At 37.2% G+C, this 22,271-nt stretch overlaps 1 protein-coding gene across 1 annotated transcript in view; it reads right to left on the bottom strand.

Moving 5' to 3' along the window:
- The window catches only part of LOC122422191 (cytochrome c oxidase subunit 7B2, mitochondrial), a 126,477-nt gene that overhangs the window by 59,677 nt on the left and 44,529 nt on the right, over positions 1-22,271 (bottom strand). The window contains exon 2 of the mRNA XM_043438500.1: positions 13,920-13,975. The gene's annotated coding sequence lies outside the window, so the exon portion shown is untranslated. The remainder of the gene's footprint in view (positions 1-13,919; positions 13,976-22,271) is intronic.

Raw genomic sequence — 22,271 nt, 5'->3', positions numbered from 1 at the left:
TTTCCCAGCATCAGGGTCTTTTCCAAGGAGTCAGTTCTTTGCATCAGGTGGCCAAAGTACCGGAGCTTCAACTTCAGAATCAGTCCTTCCAATGAATATTCAGGTATGATTTCCTTTAGGATGGACTAGTTTGATCACCTTCCAGTCCAAGGGACTCTCAGGAGTCTCTCCAACATGACAGCTCAAAGGCATCAATTCTTTGGTGTTCAGCCTTCTTTATGGTCAAACTCTCACAACTGGAAAAACCATAGCTTTGACTACATGGACCTTTGTCAGCAAAGTAATGTCTCTGCTTTTTAATATACTTTGTCATAGCTTTTCTTTCAAGGAGCAGTGTCTTTCAATTTCATGGCTGCAGTCACCATCTGCAGTGATTTATGAACCTAAAACATAAAGTCTCTCACTGTTTCCATTGTATTCCCATCTATTTGCCATGAAGTGATGGGACTGAATGCCATGATCTTCTTTTTTTGAATGCTGAATTTTAAAGCCAGCTTTTTCACTCTCCTCTTTCACTTTCCTCAAGAAGCTCTTTAAATCCTCTTTGCTTTCTGCCACAAATGTGGTGTCATCTGCACATCTGAGGTTATTGATGTTTCTTCTGGCAATGTTGATTCCAGCTGTGCTTCATCCCGCCCAGCGTTTCTCATGATGTACTCTGCATATAAGTTAAATAAGCAAGGTGACAATATACAGCCTTGACGTACTCCTTTTCCAATTTGGAACCAGTCTGTTGTTCTATGTCCAATTCTAACTGTTGCTTCTTGACCTGCATACAGATTTCTCAGGAGGCTGGGAAGGTGGTCTGGTATTCCCATCTCTTGAAGAGTTTTCCACAGTTTGTTGTGATCCACATAACCAAAGGCTTTGGTGTAGTCAATAAAGCAGAAGTAGATGTTTTTCTAGAACTCTCATGCTTTTTCAATGATCCAATGGATGTTGGCAATTTGATCTCTGGATCCTCATGACTACAATACAATTAACTCAAAATTTGTAGTAAAATTAAATAGCCCTCTATATACTACGGAAATTGCATTTGTAACTTAATAAACTCCCCACAAAGACTACTATAGGATAAACTGCTTTACTGACAATTTTACCAAACACATAAAAAAGAAACAACAGCAGCCCTGCCAAAACAATATTACAAAGAGAGGAAGAAATACATCTCTGCTCATTTTTTACTCCATAATTATCTTGAAATCAAAAGTAGATTAAGACATTATTAGAGGGAAAAAAACCACATAAAAATCAACATTAATACTTTAACAATATATCAGTCAATCAAATCTAGAAATACATAAAAAGGAAAACAAATCATATATAAATGGATTTTATACTTGAAACCAACCAATGTAATGCACAATGATAAGATAATAAAGTGAAAAAAAAATTATGTCAATAACTAAAGACAAAGCAGACAGACTGGTAAAAAGCTAACAGAGCCCCAGACTCTGAGCATAAACTCTGCACGTGAGATACTTGATTAACTACTAAACTGCACGCTCAGGTTAGAGCCGGGAGGTTCGACAAAAAGAGGAAGAAAGAAAAACGAAGGAAGAAGAATAACAAGGAGAGAACAAGAGGACAAAGACGCAGTAACAGCTGCTAGAAGCCAAGAAAAAATCAGCTGCTGCTGAACACTGAAGGAGAAACAGATTTCAAAATTTGATTCCAAACAAATTAACTTATAAGGGCTTTCTCCTTTTTTTCTGATGTACAAAATCATAATCACCATCATCATCATCAGGGAAAGAAAAAAAGGAGTTTCTGAGTCATTAAAGCATATTACTTACAATGTCCACTTTTCTACCAAAAATTACTAGGCAAGCAATAAAATAACAATAAAAGCAGGAAACTATGACCCCTGTTCATGAAATACTCATCTAATGTAATCTGACTTTGAACAGGCACAGATGCTAGACATACCATGCAAAGAATTCAAGGCAGCTATTACAAACATGTTCAAAGAATTGAAGAGAGATACGGTAAAGAATTCACCCTCCAATACAGGAGACGTGGAGCACACAGGTCTGATGCCTGGGTGGGGAGGATCCCCTGGAGAAGGAAACGGCAACCCATCCCGCATTCTTGCCTGGGCAATCCCATAGACAGAAGAGTCTGGCAGGCTACAGTCCATGGGGTCACGATGAGTCAGACACGACTTAGCGACTAAACACCACCATTCAGAACTTAAAGGAAAACACACTTCAATGCGTGAACAGATACGGAAACTCAGCAGAGAAACGGAAACTATAAAACGAATGAGATGGAAATTCTGGATTGAAAAGTAAACTGAAATTGAAATTTTACTAAATGTGGTCAACACTAGTTGAAGAAGAATCAATGAATTTGAAAGTAGATCATTAGAATGGATACAATTTGAAGAAATGAGACAAAAACTTTAGAAAATAAATAAAGGCTCAGAGACTCTGAGTAAGTGAAAGTCACTCAGTCATATCTGGCTCTTTGTCACCCATGGATTGTAGCCCACCAGGCTCCTTTGTCCATGGAATTCTCCAGGCAAGAATACTGGAGTGTATAGCCATTCCCTTCTCCAGGAGATCTTCCCAACCCAGGGGTCAAACCCAGGTCTCCTGCATTGCATGCAGATTCTTAACTGTCTGAGCCACCAGCAAAGCCCCAGAAACTCTGGGGTAACACCAAATTATTCAATGTACCAGGAGAATAGAGACCAAAAAAAATGAAAGAAAAATATTTCAAGAAATAAGGGCTGTAATCTTCATAAACTTAATATAAAGGAAAAAAGAAAGAAAAAAGTAATATTAACTTAGGTATCCAAGAAGTTTAACAAATTCCCAGTGGGGTAAACACAAAGAAAATCACACTCAGGTACTACATAGTCATCTTCTGAAAGCTACAGATAAAAAAAAAAAAAAAAAAAAAGCTCTGGAAGCAGGGGGGAAATTGACACATTACATAGATTTCGATAGTGATTCAATCAACAAAGGGTTTTATATCAAAAACAGTGGATTCCAGAAAAGAATGATGTGTCCGAAGTACAAAAGAAAAAACAATTCAGCTAAGAACTAATCTATATCCAGTGAAACTACTCTTCCAAAATAAAGCTGAAAAACATTTTTAATGAGTTAGCAGCAGATGTTCACTAAAAGAAATGCTAATGGAAGTCTGAAGAATTAAAAAGAAATGATATATAAGATACACAAGAAGAAATATACTGTACGTAAATGCATAGTATGTATACATCTAACTGTGTATGCGTACACACACATATATATGTATGCATGCATATATGTGTGTGTATGTATAGATGTGTGTATGTATAGATACACTTTCTTCTTTTAATTTCTTTAAAAAACATTATGTTGAGTATAAGAAGTGAAAAAGAATGTTTTTCTTTTGATTCCATTTATATGATATTCTAGAAAAAGCAAAACTAATCTTTAACAACAGAAAAGAGAACATTAGTTGTCTGGGGCTGGAGACAAAAGGAAGAAATTGACTGCAAAGGGTCACAAGGGTAGTTTCTGGTGTGATGGAAATTTTTTTTATCTTCATTGTCATGGTAAGCACACAGATGTATATACTTGTCAAAATTTTCATACTGTATCCTCAGCATGGGTGCATTTTACTGTATATAAATTATACCTTACTAACTTTGATTAAGATATATATAAAGCAAAAAACTACTGAATTTGACAAAATATGCAGAATTTCTGTTCAATGAAGAATACTATAAGCAAAGTTAAAAGATATTAAAGACTAGATGTTTCAAAGTATTAACTGAGAATATATGAGTCTCCTAATAATTGTCAAGGAAAACGTAAGAAACCCAAAAGAAAGAATGAACAAAGGCTACATATGTGAAAAAGAGCCTCATCTTCACTATTAAATAATACAAATTTCAAAATACCAATTTTCAAAGTGACAAAAATCAGGAAGTTGCACAGTACAAATGTTAGAAAGGATAAGGGTGAAGTTAAGCTTACAGGTTTTACTGCTAGGCCTATAAACTATTTCAGGGAGGCAATCCGGAAGTACTTAGTAAAATTATATGCACATGTGACCTACAGAATCCCCTTTTGGTAATACAAAGTGTCAATCATAAGAGATAAGATGAGTAAAATGTGGTATATGCATGAGATGAACTCAAGGCAACAATCAGAAGAATAAAATTAGATGAATACTAATAAGAGGATTAATAAATCACAAGAAAAAACAGGGCTGACCAGAAAACCTATTAAATACAATAAGTAAGTAAGTGAAAGTCATCGAGTCATGTCCGACTCTTTGCAACCCCATGAACTGAGTGACTGACTTTCATTTATTCTCTAGGCCAGAATACTGGAGTGGGTAGCCTTTCCCTTCATTCAGGAATCTTCCCAACCCAGCGATCGGACCCAGTCTCCAACACTGCAGGCGGATTCTTCACCAGTTGAGCCACAAGGGAAGCCCAAGAATACTGGAGTGGGAAACCTAGCCCTTCTCCCGCGGATCTTCCCGACCCAGGAATTGAACCAGGGTGTCCTGCATCGCAGGCGGATTCTTTACCACCTGAGGCATCAGGGAAGCCCACTGGTGGTAATTTATGTAAAAGCTAAAAACACATGAACACAGACACACAGAGTAACACTATACAATTTTCAAACACACATTCCACTCAGAATCTAACCTGAGAGTGGAGGGGAGTGCCGGTGGAGACGAGGATCCAGTAAAGGCGGTAAGAAGAGAGGCCTGACACGCACTGCTGCTTTAAAGGTACGTGATCTGTAATTACCTAACTGATGAGCTTGTTTCTTTCCTACCTGACGCTAAAGCACCCTACATTGGTTCTGACAGTTTGTATCTTTAGCACTTCATTTCTTTTTTTTAAGTCATAAAATTATTTTTTTTTACATTTGAAACCTATTTATAAAGTCATATTTAAAAAAAAATCAAGTGTTTTTTAAAATAGGTTTATGGGATAAAACACAAGTCTCCTACTGTTTCTGCCCTGTTCCTGATTCTCACTCCTCTGAGTACACTATCTTGATAATTTTAGTGCTCCTTTTTTTAATCTCTTCCATGTTTTAAATTTAGCACTTTATTTCTGAGAGGTCTATTAAGTTTTAATTTTCCTCAAGTTTTAGAACAAGCTTAACTAACAACAGCAATAATAATAATAAATACAATATGTTCCAGTTGATAATAAAATAGAGCAATTTTGTTTGCTATTGCTCTGAACACTCACATCCACATACAAACACACAAACTCATGTCAATTTCACAAATATATCAATTTTCTAGGCTGTTACAGAAACTAGACTATATATATTATACAGCAATGAGATTTTATGTGTATGCTTATACACATTTAACTCAATGCCCAGCACAAAATAAGTATTTAGTACTGCACAGTGGTATATGAAGAACATAAACTATAGATAGAGCTCCATTTAGACCTCCACTAATTTTAAAAAGTAGTGTGCAGAATCAGGATATATCTTTAAATATTTTAGACTATATCAATCTCCTAAATCCTCTTTTACAAAATTCTTTCTCTAAATTAATGACTATTATGATGAATAAACACCTGTAACAGTTAAGATTTAAAAGTTTTTTCAATAAAATCAACTTGAATTATTTATCTAGACTTCTCTATATTCCATTAATAACATAATGTGGCAAATCACACAAAGGTAATGTCAGAGTCCCATTACAAACAACTATGGCTCTTAATCCTCATCCCTTGACAGTACTGTGGAATGAGAACCACGCTTCAGGGTAAAGTTTCCAAAAGCAAACAATTCAATCCTGATTACATTAAGGGAGAGCAGATAAGGATAACATTTTAGTGATGATAAAGTTGTTAGCAATGGCTGAGTCACAAAGAACATTCAGCTCAACTTTTATCAAAGATCCAATTAAATTAGAACAATGTCTCTCTAGGCATTCTGCTTAACTATGTTTTTCCATATTTAAATTTAGCTATAGGATATATCTGCACTACATTTTCCAAACATTCTGTTTCCTAATGGATCATCTTTTCTGTAATGCCTACTATTGGTCGTTTGGTTACATTCTTTAGAGGCAGCTCTAAGTTTAGTAGTCAACTTTAGTTAGAAAAAGGTATTTAAATTTTCAATTTATTTCTGGCTTCCAATTCATACCATATTAATCTGTTCAGGCCACTGTAACACAAAATACATAGACTGGATTGCTTGAACAATAGAATTTCTCACTTCGGGAGGCTGCAAAGTTTCAGATCAAAGTGCTGGCAGATTTGGTTCCTGGTGAGAACTCTCTTCCTGGCTTGCAGTGTATCACAAATCACTGTGTCCTCACAGAGAGCTCTAGTTTTTTCCCCTTCTTATATTAATTATTTTAATTATATATTAATTATATTAATTATCTTTTATTGATAATCTTCTAACATCTATCACTGTTCCCACTATGGGGTCTCCACTCTCATGACTTCATCTAAACTAATGACCTCCCAAAGGCTCCACCTCCTAATACCATCACATTAGAAGTTAAGGCTTTAACAAATGAATTTTGGGGAAACACAAACACTCAGTCCACAACACATACTTTGCAATTATATTTAATTTGAAGTCAACACACAAACCTTAAACATATTTTTAAGTATCTGCTCATTATAATAGCTGTCACTCTGCATACTTTTATTGAGTATTTTAGAATGTTCTTATATACTGACTGGTGTGCATCAGACTCGCCTGGGGAAGCCTGTGCAACATAAAAATGAGATCCAACCCAAACACACAAGTAGAGGCACAAATAAATGAAACTTGGGTTTTCTATAGGTGAAAACCCTTGAAAGAAAAAAATATATCTTCCTATATAAATAATCTAAGGAAGATACTGAGAGGTTAAAAACAAAACACTTCTTTAAATAAAACTTCTTTGCAAATTCATAATTAATTCCCGATTATTATATGACCTTGATCTCTTCTGGAAATCTAACATAATTTTCAAGTTATATTCATCAAATATTAATGACTCACTATAATCATCACCTTGTTTATCAAAATCAGGAATATATAATCTGGAGATAGGTTTCATCAGCAGGAAGAGATAGTGCTCTTAGAAGAGCAATGATGATTAAATACCCACCGAGAGCTTTTATAACATTCTGGTTTTGTGTTTCTATGCAGCCTCACAGGCTTCCCAGGTGGCTCAGCGTTAAAGAACCCACCTGACAGTGCAGGTGATGCAGGAGACCCGGGTTCGATCCCCGGGTCAGGAGGTTCCCTGGAGGGGGAAATGGCAACGCACTCCAGTATTCTTGCCTGGAAAATCCCATGTATAAAGGAGCCTGGCAGGCTGTAGTCCATGGGGTCACAAGGATCGGACATGACTGAGCAACTGAGCATGTATGCACACATACAGCCTCGTGCTGTTTGCTGCATTTCAGAAATACTAAAAGCAAGGGAAGGATTGGTTAAGGACAATAATAATAATAAGCCAGAGAACAGATTTATAAATGAAAAAGACACCACAGGTCAAAACTCCTCATTCTGAGACTGAGGTTGAAATAACTGAAGCTACTGCAAAAAAAGAAGATATGAATAAAGTGAACATAGGCATTCACTGAATTCTGGATGCCTAGAACATAAATCTAGAAAACAGTTCACTCTCTGAAAGCACAGTAGTGTTTCACAGATGAAGCAAAGGGGTCTGCCAACTACAAGCAAAATAGTTCCTAGAAAATTTAGATGAATTTGCATATTCTAGATAAGCATCAAATTATGAAGAAAAGGGTAAAAGGTATTTAGGCCAAACCCTTATTCTGTGGCATTTGACATCATGCAAAATAATCATGCTTCCTCAGAGGCAGCAAGCACTTTAAAAGTTATAAAAAAAACAAAATCATGAATGAACTATCTATATGTCTTACATTAGAAATAATTTGTAATAAATGATTTAATATATTTCAGATATAAAAATATATAAAAATGAAATACACACACCATAAAATCACTCTTGATCAAATTTCATTACACAAGGTAATTAGCATCCTTCATTAGATGAAGAATGCAGATGCAATATGGTCATAGAAGCCAAAATATCTGTTATTTTTGTTAGTTATCCTCCTTTTTCTTTTTCAGGAAGACTGGAATTGTGCCACAAAAAAGTGTCTATAATTTTTTATCAGACTCTGGGAGTCATCTATCAAAGCATAACTTGGTCCATTAATCCTGAGTAGAGCAAAAGTACGGAGCATTCTGTGATCACACAACATGCCTTGTCGCCTTATTGGTATCCACAGCTTCTCTCAAGTGTGTGGTAGACTAGAGATGGCCAGTCCTCATTATTCAAACCTGGATCACTGGCAGCTTTCCTGTCATTCATCTTCTGGGAAACCCTGTGTCACAGTTAGATGAAATAGTAACGTGCTCAAATTTCCTTCTGTAGTTTAGCCCAAGACCTGAGAATTCTGAATGGCATTTGGCCCAAGCCCAGAAATGTTATTCCACATTGATTTTTGCCTTTCCTGAACATTTTTTCATTTCAGAATCTGCACCAAATAAACATCACTTCTAGACGGAGCCCTGAAATCAGTGCCAATGCCCCTGGACTCTCTTTTTGAAGCAAGTCCTTTTGAGTGTTCAGTGCTTTTCAAAACACTGACTGATTAAAATTTTTATGCTCTGTTTTGAGACCATTTTCTCATTTTAACTCCTTTGAGTTGCTGTAATTTTATAAATAGTGTCCTTATTATGATCTGCTGCTGGCTTCCCTCACAGACTTTGCCGAGAGTCCCGGAGAAGAGCAGCCTATTTTTTGTGCTCTCTTGAGGAGGCTTGTTCCCTAGCCCTCGCTCATTGTGAGTTTGTTCCGGGCCACTGGCTGCCTGATGTTTGGATGTCTCTCTCCATTAACTAACTCTTGCCTTTCAGCCACTGAGCTTCAGTTCCTTGTTTACTGCCATCCTCGTCACGGCTCTTGGCTTATATTCTGGGTCCATGGAACCCTCAGCAACTTCCTGCGTCATTTCTTGCCCCTCCTTCTCCACAGAGGGCTTTTCACCAATTTTGACTTTCCAAAGGTAGCCTGTCAGCAATTCAAAGTGGGGATTTTTATCTCTGGTTTCATAGACTGTGTTCATTTTAATTATTAGTTAAGAGTCAGAAGGCAGACACATAAAGGTAAGTAACCACCCACACTGTCCTGTCCAGGGTGCCTGAAATCCCAGATTAGAGGTTCATTTCTCTGATTTCAAAAATTGCAGCTTTATTTTTAGGACAGCTTGATCAAATTGTAAATACTGTCTTCTGTATACACTTAGGCTTTCTACATAAACTGCTGAGAAGTTTACCATATTATATATTCTATTTCATATTATATATTCTTTCTACTAAACTGCTGAGGAGTTTACCATATTATATATTCTATTTCATACTCTATTGTCATAAGTCATCATAGTTCATATATAACATCACAGTTAATTGTGTGTTTCTATGCACCTATGAGACCATGAGCCACCTGCATAGGAATGGTGTGTCAGACCTTATATGTTAGTGTCCAGGGTAGCACATGACGACAGCAGGTCTAAATACATGGCTTTGACTTACCAGATACAAAACATATGTGGAATAGGTGGAAAACTTATACTACTAACTTCCAACACATTCATTTCAACCGTAAAACGTATCAATTTGGGAACTGAGTCAGTTGATGCAACAGAAAATTCAAATAACAATGACTCAAACACAAAATGGTGAAACTTGTCTCACATAATAAGTTCAAGGAAAGAAAATTACTGATATTGATTTGGAAGTTCAAGTAAGTCATGGCTAAAATTTCAGTAATATTCCTAATCTTTCAAGATAGTAAGGTTCCAGTCATCATGTGCACCTTCCAGGAACAAGGAAGAAAGAAAAGGCCAGAAGGAAGACAAGATAACATCAACATCAAGAATGCAGAAATTTCTCAAGAATTTCATCAGATTTCTGTTTATATTTCATTAGACAGAATTATGGCAGATTGTCTCCCACAGCAACAAGGAGAATGAGATAATGGGGAATTTGTGGGGTTTTTCTCTTTCTCTTGACTCCACAAGTAAGAAGAAGAGAATGAATACCGAACAAATCACAAGAAATTGCTGTCACAGAGGGGTACTGAGAAGTGCATGAGTGGTGGGAAAAAGTTTAAGTGAAAATGTAAAAGATTCAGTGTAAATGAAAGAGAGCATATAAAGTCAGCTGATGGCTGCTTCACTATCCTGCCCGGCTGACAGAAATCAATCAGATCCACAAGCCTGAAAACCTGACTGAGGCAGGGGATCTTCATGGGAATCCTAACACAATATTTATTTTTCATCAAGCCTCTTTATGGACTTTATAAATAAAGTAGTCCTGAGCATTTTCTAAATATCTGGCTCTGTGGTATGTTGAGTAATACAGCACAATACTTGCTTTGAAGCTGCCCACCCTAATCTAAACAACAACAGAAGTGAGCACAGTATCTTCCAATAGTCCACTAAAGAAGCACTTAGACTCGCTATGTGCTTGTGGGGTGAGTTTTGAGAGGGAAGGACTGTCAGAGAAGAGAAAGTGGCGCTCACCAGATGACATGCAGAAGGGTGTTACCAGCAGAAAGGCAAATGCATTAATGCACAAAGGCTCAGGGAGACAGAGAAAGGGAGCAGCATTCTGGGACCTGTAACGTTTTCAGGGTGCAGAGCAGAGAATTCAAAGGGTAAAGACAACGGTGATGAGGCAAATCAGAAGACAGGTAAGCAAGAACCAAAGAGTCTTTTTGAACAATGAGACAATGAATAATTTTAAGCTGCTACTAACTCTAAGTTTTAAGAAAATTATTCTGGTGCTACTAGGGACAGTTTATTGGAGATAGGTAACACTGGAGAGAGAATTCAGTTAAAGGAGTATTCTGATTGCTCCAATGAAAAATATGATGTTCCAATGAAAAATATGAAAAATAAAGGAGTATTCCAAGTGTTACAACGAAAAATATGTTCTAGACAATACTAGAGGATTTGGGGGGAAAAAGAGACTGGATTCCATGAACATTAAACAAGTCAAAGAACAAACTCACCAAATGCTGTGTGTGTGTGTGTGTGTGTGTGTGTGTGTGTGTGTGTAATGGGCGGGCAGAGAACTAAGTTGTGTGTGTGTGTGTGTGGGTGGGCAGAGAACTAAGTTCAGAAATGGGACAGAAATGAGGGTAGAAAACTAAAACAACTCCCATTTCTTCACTCATTCATGGATTCAATAATGATGATTTTCCTAGAGATAGTGTTCCAAAAGAACAAGCCTGTTCACACTGTTTCCTTAGTGAGTTATTTAGTAGCCTTCAAAACAACTTATTAGCAAAATGAGAAACTTATATTAGCTTCTATAGCAATTAAAGAATAAAATCTGGTATCTAAAACATGAGGGAAAATTCTTAAACCATAAGGAAAATGATGCAACCTTCACAAAGCCATTCCTAGTAATTAGATACTTAAATACTAATAAGAACAATAAGGCACAAAGGAATAGATTATGGTTCCAGCTCCAGAGAAAACCAGCAGAAATGGTGAGTTGGAAGCAGGCAACAGTTCCTAAATTTAGCATTTATTACTTTATAGTATGCATAAAAGTACCTTAAAGTTCACTAAGCCAATAGTCCTTGTCACTACTATCAGCTCAACTATGCTAATAACCTCTTAATGCATTGCCCAGTTTGAAAAATTTGTGTAGAAGAATAAATCCCCAAAGTAATTCTGTTTTCCAAATATGAAGAGCATCCATATTAAAAGATTCAGCTCTTCTTTTTCAAAAGATTGGATTCTTGTACATTTGTATATTGGGAGATAATTTGACCTTAAGGACAATAAAATCAATGAATAAACAGAAATGAGTAAGTATGATTACAACAAATACAAAGCATAGTGTTTACAAGCTCATTTTAAGTCAGAAAGACAACAATAGAAATCTTGGCCTAAGCCTCATCAATAACATAGAAATAATAGCACCCACTTCACAGAATTATTCTGAGAATGAAATGCTCATGAGGCAGCCAGCCTTAAATCTGGCAGATAGTAAATCTTAAATGCATATTAATATAAATGATGAATTAACAATATTCTGCAAAGTAGGAATCTGCATTCCCGTTTTACAGAGAGATTAAGGCTCTGAGATGGATACTGACTTATTCGAGGTCACAATGCTAGTAAATTTCAACAACAGATTCAAATACAGGTCGACTATCATAGGTTCACTGTTCTGATTTTTTTTTATTCTATATTTCAGAAAATATCCTTTTAACAGGCCAGGACATAATATAAATCCTGTGCTGAACTTATGACTTCAGAATTCAATGAAAGCAGTACCACATAGAAGAAAATGAAAGTAAAATCAGTCTACTCCAAAGGGTTCAGTGTGATAGCCCTGTAAATGATCATATTTAGAACAAAGAACCTACAAGAAATGGTTAAAATCATCATGATAATTTAAGTTTGGAGAAGAGACAGTAGGGGGAATATAACTGCAATTACCAAATTTACAGAAATGTAGTTTAGAATATTATACCCATTTTCACTTTGCAAGGATGGTTTAATTATTCCCCAAGGACTAAATATTAAATGCAAGGAAAAATGAACAGTTATAAAATAGACAATCTGGTGCCACATTTGAATGATAATTTATAGGAGTGAGGGTGATTTCAAGGGACGGGTAAGAGTTCTGTTTATCATTCAAGGATGAATTATTATGTTTACATTTGGAATTTCTATGGTTATAGGAGGGTGCTGGAATATAAAAACAACTTAGAACTTAAGATCAATTTTTTCACACAATGAATATTTCAAAACCAAAATGTCTTAATTCTCATATTTAATTATAAAACTGTTCATGAGTTTACCAAAAAGAAACTGTTCATAGAAATTTGGCACTTAACAAAGCTATCACCATCAAAGAATTTGACTATTCTGTAAAATTTTATCTCAGTATATAACTTCATATTTACCAAAGCATACACTACTGATCATCAACTTTAACTTAAGGATTTTATGGCTTAGTATTTGCAGATGCTACATTCAGGTTCACCACTGATTCCAGATATAATAATGGATAAGCGGGCAAGGAAAAAATCAAATTCACATTTCTTCAGATAGTTACACACCATACTGGTCTGGTTGGCATAGCAGGAAAAGAAGTCCTATCACCATATAATAGAAAAATGAGATTTAAAAAACAGTATATAAAAAGGTAACAAAGGATATTGTACAGGACATGGAATTTTAAGTTTTATCTTTTAATAACTTATAATGGAGTATAATCTACAAAGATTCTGAATCACTGTACTGTATACTTGAAATTAAGATAATATTAAAAATCAACTATGCATCAATAAAAGGGTATGCAATAAAAACATTTAAAAATGAAAACCAGTGCCTAAATTTCTCATAAGCATGATTATACAGTCACACCAGGGGGCGCTCTTAACACTGAAATGATGGATGGCATTTTAAATGGTGGTCTTAGCTGGCTAAAAAAAAAGATTTTTCTAAGCCTGTACAGTACTTGCAATAAGTGTTTACCTCTCCAAAATGTTTGCTGGAAATAAACACATTTTATTTTTCATCCAACTGCTTGCATTGTTAAGATTATCAAGTTAATCTCTCAAGTAAAACATTTTTGACTGATAGGAAGTAAACTTATTTTGGAAACATTTACCTATTTGCATATGCCCCCATTCTTTCTGTGGTTGGACTACTTCTGAATAATAAATACACTGCTTAGGAGTACATACAACTTTTCACCCTGGCTTTGTTGTCAATTTTATTTGTTTATAATTTCTTACTAGCACTTCAGCTTTTTTTTCTTTTTTATTTCCTTAAAAAAATGGGTTCCTTAAAATAATCTAAAATTGATACTCATAGTGAAATTCTAATCTTGGCACTCTGGGCCTTTTCCATATCTTGTCATTACCTGACAGGAACACTGAAGCTCAGATGCTCTCCTCAGAAAGTTCAAGATTCAGATTCCTAAAAATATAATTAGAGAATTAGTGTGAGGTTTCAAGGAAACAGAAAAAGGCAAAAAGTAAAGACTGAGCTATAGTATCCAGAGAAAATCACCACAGACGACTCCATCAACAATAAATATTTTACTCAAGTGACACCTCATTAAATAAACTTGAAGAAATAAAGTACAAAGAGAAGAGCTGCAAAGCATGTGAAAGGAGGGGACATGCCTCCTGTCTTCCTATGGAGATACAGGAGGAGTCTGTAAAATTTTCTAAACCCATGTAGTCAAGATCACACTCTCTTATCTGTCAGCTGCCTCATGAGTCACCACTTACCTGTGTCCAAGCTCAAACAGGCAGAGCTCTGATCCAGGCTCACTTAACGTGTACAGAGTACAGGCAGCGACCTCATCCAGGCAAGTTCAAGGAAACAACTGTGAGCGCCCCTACTGTTTGTGCCCTAAATCAAACTCACCATCACGTGAGTGCCTCAGACTCTAGGCGCAGGAACACTGTTCTTCTGTTCTATAAAGTAAAAATACACCTGGAGAAAATGATGTATTTATTCACTGCTTTCGACCACAGTGTAAGCAGATGATGGGAAGCCCTACCTAACCAGAAACAGATAATAAGACAGTTTTCCAAAATGTGGGTATGAAAGAACAAAAAGAATGTTGGAAGAAAAGCAGGAAGGCCCAAGAAGAGAAAACCCTGCAGAGACAGTATGTTAAACAGGAGGTATGTGACTCCCACTACCTGCACCACCTTCTCTTTGTACTGAGAGGTTCATTAAGGCAAAAACAGACCTGTTTTGTGAGAGACAACTCTGGCACATTGTAAAATCACAAGAGTTTCCACCAGCAGCAGTCAGAAAGCTGAGGGGTTGGATTGTCACATGGTCAGTCCATCCTGGTAGAAGCAGGCTGGTAGAAAACACAGATAGAGGTTACTTCTCACTACGACTCCAGCTGCCAGAGTTGCCAAGTGACCTGTATTTTAGATCAGGTCCCAGTGCTACCTGAACATAAGGATCAGGTCCAAATATTTGTGACCCCATGAATCACAGCACATGAGGCTTCCCTATCCATCACCAACTCCCAAAGCTTGCTCAAATTCACATCCATCAAGTCGGTGATGCCATCCAACCATCTCATCCTCTGTTGTCCCCTTCGCTTCCTGCCTTCAATCCTTCTCAGCATCAGGGTCTTGTCCAACGAGTCAGTTCTTTGCATCAGGTGGTCAAAGTATTGGATCTTCAGCTTCAGCATCAGCCCTTCTAATGAATATTCAAGACTGATTTCCTTTAGGACTGACCTGTTAGATCTCCTTGCAGTCCAAGGGACTCTCAAAAGTCAAAAAGATTGTTCTTAGCACCACAGTTCAAAAGCATCAAACTTCAGTACTCAGCTTTCTTTATAGCCCAACTCTCACATCCATACATGACCACTGGAAAAAACTAAAGTTTTGACTAGACGGATCTTTGTCAGCAAAGTGATGTCTCTGCTTTTTGATGTGCTAGGTTTGTCACAGCTTTTCTTCCAAGGAGCAAGCATCTCTTAATTTCATGGCTGCAGTCACCATCTGCAGTGATTTTGGTGCCCAAGAAAATAAAATCTCTCACTGTTTCCACTGTTTCCCCATCTACTTACCATGAAGTGATGGGACTGGATGCCATAATCTTAGTTTTTTGAATGTTGAGCTTTAAGCCAGCTTTTTCACTCTCTTCACTTTCATCAAGAGGCTCTTTAGTTCCTCTTCACTTTCTGCCATAAGGGTGGTGTCATCTGCATATCTGAGGTTACTGATATTTCACTCTGCAATCTTGATTTGTTTGTGATTCACCAAGTCCAGCATTTCTCATGATGTACTCTGCATATAAGTTAAATAAGCAAGATGACAATATACAGCCTTGACATACTCCTTTTCCTATTTGGAACCAGTCTGTTGTTACATGTTCAGTTCTAACTGTTGCTTCTTGACCTGCATATAGATTTCTCAGGAGGCAGGTAAGATAGTCTGGTATTCCCATCTGTTTAAGAATTTTCCACAGTTTCTTGTGATCCACACAGTCAAAAGCTTTAGTATAGTCAATGAAGCAGAAGTAGATGTTTTTCTTGAATTCTCTTGCTTTTTCTATGATCCAACAGATGCTGGCAATCTGAACTATGGTTTCTCCATCTTTTCTAACTCCAGTTCGAACATCTGGAAATTCTCAGTTCACATACTGTTGAAGCCTAGGTTGGGAAATTTTGAGCATTCACTTGCTAACATGTGAGATGAGTGCAACTGGGTGGTAGTTTGAACATTCTCTGGCATTGTGCTACTTTGGTATTAGAATGAAAACTGACCTTTTCCAGTCCTGTGGCCACTGCTGAGTTTTCCAAATTTGCTGGCATATTCAGTGCAGCACTTTCACAGAATCATCTTTTAGGATTTGAAATAGCTGAACCGGAATTCCATCACCTCCACTAGCTTTGTTCATAGTGATGCTTCCTAAGGCCCATTTGACTTTGCGCTCCAGGATGTCTGGTTCTAGGTGAGTGATCACACCACTGTGGTTATCTGGGTCATGAAGATCTTTTTTGTATAATTCTCTGTATTCTTGCCATCTCTTCTTAATATCTTCTGCTTCTGTTAGGTCACACTGTTTCTGTCCTTTACTGTGCCCATCTTTTCATGAAATATTCCCTTGGTATCTCTAATTTTCTTGAAGAAATCTCTAGTCTTTCCAATTCTATTGTTTTCCTCAATTTCTTTGCATTGATAAGGATACTAATCAAGAAATGGCCAATTAAAAAGTAAGAGATTTAATAAATTGGGTCTTGGATAAGAGAGAAGAGTCAAGAATGACACAAGTTTATGATCTGAGAACTGAAAGCACAGAATATAGCTGCCATTTAGTGGGACTGTGAAACCACTGGTGAAGCAGGTATTTTTACTATTAGGGAAATAATTATTTTGACTTTGGGTATTTGAATTTTGAGGTCGCTACCAGACATACGCCCGAGGAACAGCATACAGAATGCAGAGTCTCATCAGTGTGGCGTTCACAGAAGGATGTGTGCGCCAACTCAGTCACGTTTGCCTCCTGTGGCCCTACAGACGGCTAGCCTGTCAGTCTCCTCTGTCCATGAGACTCTCCTGGCCACAACACTGGATTCTTTACTGCTGAGCTACAGGGGAAGCCCCTTACAGAAGGATATCAAGTTTTAAATATAAAACAGGGTTGTCAACTCACTGATAGTATAAAGACATGAGATTCAAGAGGAAGTGAGTACAGAGAAGAAAGATGACAGGGACTAGCCTTAGGGGCGAGTAGATTCTTAAGGCGCCTCACCCCTTCCTGCCTCCTGGGAATCACGCTCTAGTTTGATAGCCATTCCCTAGAACGTGGGCAGGACCTGTCACTTGTTTCTAACCAACAGAAAACACGGCAGTGTGCACATGCCTGACGCTGTGACCACAGTATTACAATGAAGTCTACGGTGCCCAGTGTTGGAGTTTGTCCCTTGCGAGGTGATTCCCGTGAAGCAAGCCATGCTGGGGAACCCACTAGGCAAACACTGAGGGCAGCCTCTAGCTGGCTTCTTGTCATGTCTCTAAACTTCAGCCGAGAAATGAAGCCCTCACTTCCATAGCCTTAAGAAAATATATTTTGCCAACAACCTATTTAGCTTGGAAATAAATTCTTCTCTAGTAAAGATTCAGATGATACCTCCACACCAGTTGACACCTTCTCTGCTGTCTTTCAGAAGACCTAGCTAGGCTGTATCTAGACTTCTGACACAAAGAAACTGTGAGATAATATATGTGTGCTGTTTAGAACAACTGGAGAGTGTCAGCTGCCCAGTTTTTTCTGAGTCTTTGTGGCACACAGACCAAGGACCCCAAACAGGGCCCACCATGCTCCTCTGTCCATAGAGTTCTCCAGGCAAAAACAATGGAGTGGGTAGCCATTCCCTTCTCAAGAGGATCTTCCCCACCTGGGGATCGAACCTGGGTTGCCTGCATTGCAGACAGATTCTTTACGATCTGAGCCAACTTTGAGGTAATTTTTTTATGCATCAGTAGAAATTTCTGCAAGTCCTGAGTTACTACAAAAGTTAGAGGCTAGGGAGTTATGAAAAAGCCAGGGAAAAGACAAAGGAAGAGAGACCAGTGAGGTAGGAGGAAAACCAAGAGAAAATCATTACTCCAAGAGAAATTTCTCCAGATTCTTCAGACAAATCTGACATGAAGACAGAGCAAAGAGAAAGTTGAGTCCTCTGACCTACTAGGGGTGCAGGGGTAATCATCACTTGTAGGAACAAGGAAAGCAGGTGGAGTCATCTCCATTCCAGCCTTGGAATCCTCTACTTAACCCCTTGCTGGCAGAAAGTGGTAAGAGGCAGTGATTCTGTGTGGACACTGGTAGACGCCAGTAAACACTCAGTTCCTTCTGCCTTAGGAGGTCATTCACCAACAATACTAAGTCCTTTCAATGAAAGAGTAACATTTTTCTAAGCAATAAAGTGTCCCTGCAGATGTTTCTGAGGAGGTGGGTCTCAGTGTCCTGGCCAGCTTACAGGGGATCACCACTGGAAGGGACAAGCCGAGTCCCAGCCACCCTCCCTCCAGCCTCCGTCTGGGCAGAAAGCGCTAAGCAGCATTGCTAGGTAAAAGACACTCAGCCTTATTAGGCTCCCAGGAAGACCCAATTAGTGCCAGAGCTGTGCTATTTCACTGTTTACAGGGCTTTGAAAGTTGGTATTTCAAAACTGGTTAACACTTAATATTAATCAAAGTCAGTTCACTTTAATTACTAAGTAGCTAACACAACATATTTTTAAACTTTTGTTTTTAGACATGCTTAGATTAGATTTTAACGTGCATTTTAAAAAAAATTAATACAACCAAATCTAATGAGCATGTATTATGTGAAAGGCCCTGAATTAACTAGGTATGGCTCAGTGAAAGAAGCTGCCCTGCCACTTTTTGAACATCTATAATTTGTATGCAGACTTATACTATTTATAAAACACTGTCACATAATCAAAGCCTACTTTGTGCCCTAGTGTGATTAGTATTCAGCTTTTATCTACATTTATCTACAGTGAGCATCCTATTTTCCTATAATGCTTTGAAAGCAATTTCTTTCTTGTTCATTTATTCACTGAAGATATATTGAGCACTTACTTAGTTAAACAGAGAGGCAAACTGTATAAAAGATACACAAGTACTCCTTATTCCTGTTCTACTAGAACAATACTATCCAAAATGTGCAAAATGTTTCCCTTTTCTTTTACATGTTCAATATGTGGTATCTACGTATATGTGTGTATACATGTGTTATGTGTGTGGGTCTATCATACAGAGCTGGATCTCTTAACCAACACAGGAGTTAGGGTGCCAACCATCAGCCCAAGTAAAAATTCTTCTATACCTTTACAGTCTGCCTTCTGTATTAATGGTTCCACCATATTCTCAATTTCACATCTGTGGATTCAACCAAACTCAGATTATGTAGTATTATAGCATTTACTATACAAAGAAATCTGCCTATAAGTGGATCTGTGCAGTTGAAATCTGTGTTGTTCAAGGATCAATGATATCTGTAAACATATACATTATACATGCATTTACTCTGCCTAACCTATATATATGTGTGTGTGTGTGTGTGTATATATATATATATATTTAGTGTATATACATATGCATGTGTATGTGTGTATATATATATTTATTTATAGTATATTTCTCTATAGATATTCTGCTAAGCTAGCAATACAACTCTCCACCTTGCACCATCAGCTCTTCCTAGGTTTTACTCTATTATCAATGCTAAAAGTTAAATCAACTGCTGATATACTTCATTTTGTTCAGGTTAGCAGGTTTCATTATTCTCAGTAATGTCCTTGGCACTATGAAGCAAAGGGATTTATATCATGGCATGGAGGAGTTTTCAACTCATTTTATTACTAATAGATTTCCTAATCTTTTTTGTCCAATCCTCAGTAGAATGTATGTCCCTCCATAGTATTTACTCCTATTAGCTTTCCATTGAAACACTTTTGAACACACAGTATGCGCTCAATAAGATTTACTTGACTGGAAAACTACTTTCCAAAATGACTGAGGTGGCTTGCATGAAAATGTAAATATGCATTTACACAAGCACCATTAGATACCATTACACCATTAGACAAACATACACAAACTACAGCTAAATGTAAGGGCCTACAAAAGGTTTAACCCACAGTTTTGTTCACTCAATAATTTGTCTAATGAATTGAAGACAATAATTGTTTTTAAAAATATGCCCATATAATTATATTTGAAAATTAAATCCAGCCCTGTGCTTTCTCACAGCTACTACAAAGACAGAAATACAAGTTCTGTAACCTTATTTCCCACAAAAAGAAGTATTTCATTTTCTGAAAGAAAACATTTTTCCCTAGGTGATTAATTCCAAGAATTTATTGCAAAGATAATTAGATTAAAGCAAAAATCAGAGCACATATTCCTTAATGATCTAAAGAAAGATGAATAAATGGACATAGCATTGTTAAAATGAAGATGTAGAATTGAGTGGGTATATAGCTCTTTCCAGAAATTCTATCAACTATGTCATTCTATCAACTATCATTCTTGGTGTTAACTACTCCTACATCCAGGGGTAATTATTATATATTAGAACAAGTTAGTGAGCCTTTTCAAAAAAAAAAAAACCAGATTGCTAAATGAACGTAAGTATCTTGTAAATTTCCCAAATGTAGAATAATCTGTATAGTATAGATATCATACATGGAAAACATATCTCAATATTAAGATCCATTTTCTATTCCCCTAAAATGTAATATGAAGTATCACATGAAATTATAAGTGAACACAATTTTAGCCTGTGAAACACTGCAGAAATGTAAATTAATTACTAACGTTGTAAAAAAATAAAAGTATAGTTTATTTACCAAGTCATATATTAGTGAGAATAAATTGCTGTTCTCCATAGGCCAAAAGCATTGCTTGCCAGTACCACAGCAAGCTGCTAAAACCATTATCCCTGATGAGTGCAATTATTAGGCACCCAGGCTTTGTACCACATTTCCATGTCCCCATAGAAAAAGATGTCAGTGGTCTTGGGCCAGGCATCTAATCCAAGGGGAGTGAATCCATTGGGTTGGCTTGTGACAATAAATGAGAACTGGTTCAAGTTTAAAAAATGCTGGAGCCAATGTACATCTTACTCTTTGGATTCAAACTAAGAAATAACAAGGAGATTGAGCAGTAACAGAATTGAAAATGACAGAGGAATAAAGAAGCAATAAATGTTACCTGGGAATATAGGCATTAAGGATAGTAGAGTTTCCATTTGAGGTGTTTTGGTTTATGACAGGATCCAACAAAGTAGGTAGCCCCCAAGAGCACCTGCTTTGCAGTTCAGTACAAATTCATCCAGGTTCTAATAAGAAGATACCTTTTTTCCCCCAGCTTTGCTGCTGCTGCTAAGTTGCTTCAGTTGTTCTCCCAGCTTTAGTGAAATATAATTGACATACAACAAAGTGTAAGTTTAATGGCTACAATGTGCCGATTTGATAGACACATATATTGCAAACCCGGTGTGTGCAAAGAGCCGGAGAGGACTGAGCAACTGAGCAACAATACATGGCAAAACGATCAGCAGAGTAAGGCCAGTGAGCGCAGCCACCGCCTCACACAGCTGTGCGCGTGGGGCGGGGTGGGGCGGGTGTGGGAGAACGTTCAAGATGCACTCTCAGCAATTTCCAAGCACGGCCAGTATACCCCGATTCACTCATCTGCTAACTGGAAGCGTGCGCCTTTTGACCATGATCACCCAGTCCCCTCCCCCCACTGCGACTCCACTCTGAGTTTATGTTTTTTCTTGATCTCACATATAAATGAGATCATTCAGTATTTGTTTTTCTCTGACTTAAGTCACTTAGCCCTCAAGATCCATCCTTGTTGTTTGAAATTGAATTTTCTTCTATTTATAGCTGAATAACCATTTATATTATTTAGAAAATATTATATAATAATTATATTACACATCAATGTTTATATATTAATTATGAGTATCAATAATCAACATACTATCTTAGTGCATACTGTGTGCTAAGTCGCTTCAGCTGTATCCAACTCTGTGCAGCCCTACGGATTATAGCCCACCAGGCTCCTCTGTCCATGGGATTCTCCAGGCAAGAATACTGGAGTGGGTTGCTATGCCCTCCTCCAAGAGATATATATCCTCCAGGATGTATATATATCTCCTGCCTTTTCAAAGGTTTGCTTTACACCACTTGGCTTTTAGTACCAGTTTT

Source organism: Cervus canadensis, chromosome 19 (genome assembly GCF_019320065.1).
Source record: "Cervus canadensis isolate Bull #8, Minnesota chromosome 19, ASM1932006v1, whole genome shotgun sequence".
Lineage (NCBI taxonomy): Eukaryota > Metazoa > Chordata > Mammalia > Artiodactyla > Cervidae > Cervus > Cervus canadensis.
The sequence above is the reverse complement of the archived record's forward strand: the minus strand, read 5'-3'. Positions and strand labels throughout refer to the sequence as shown.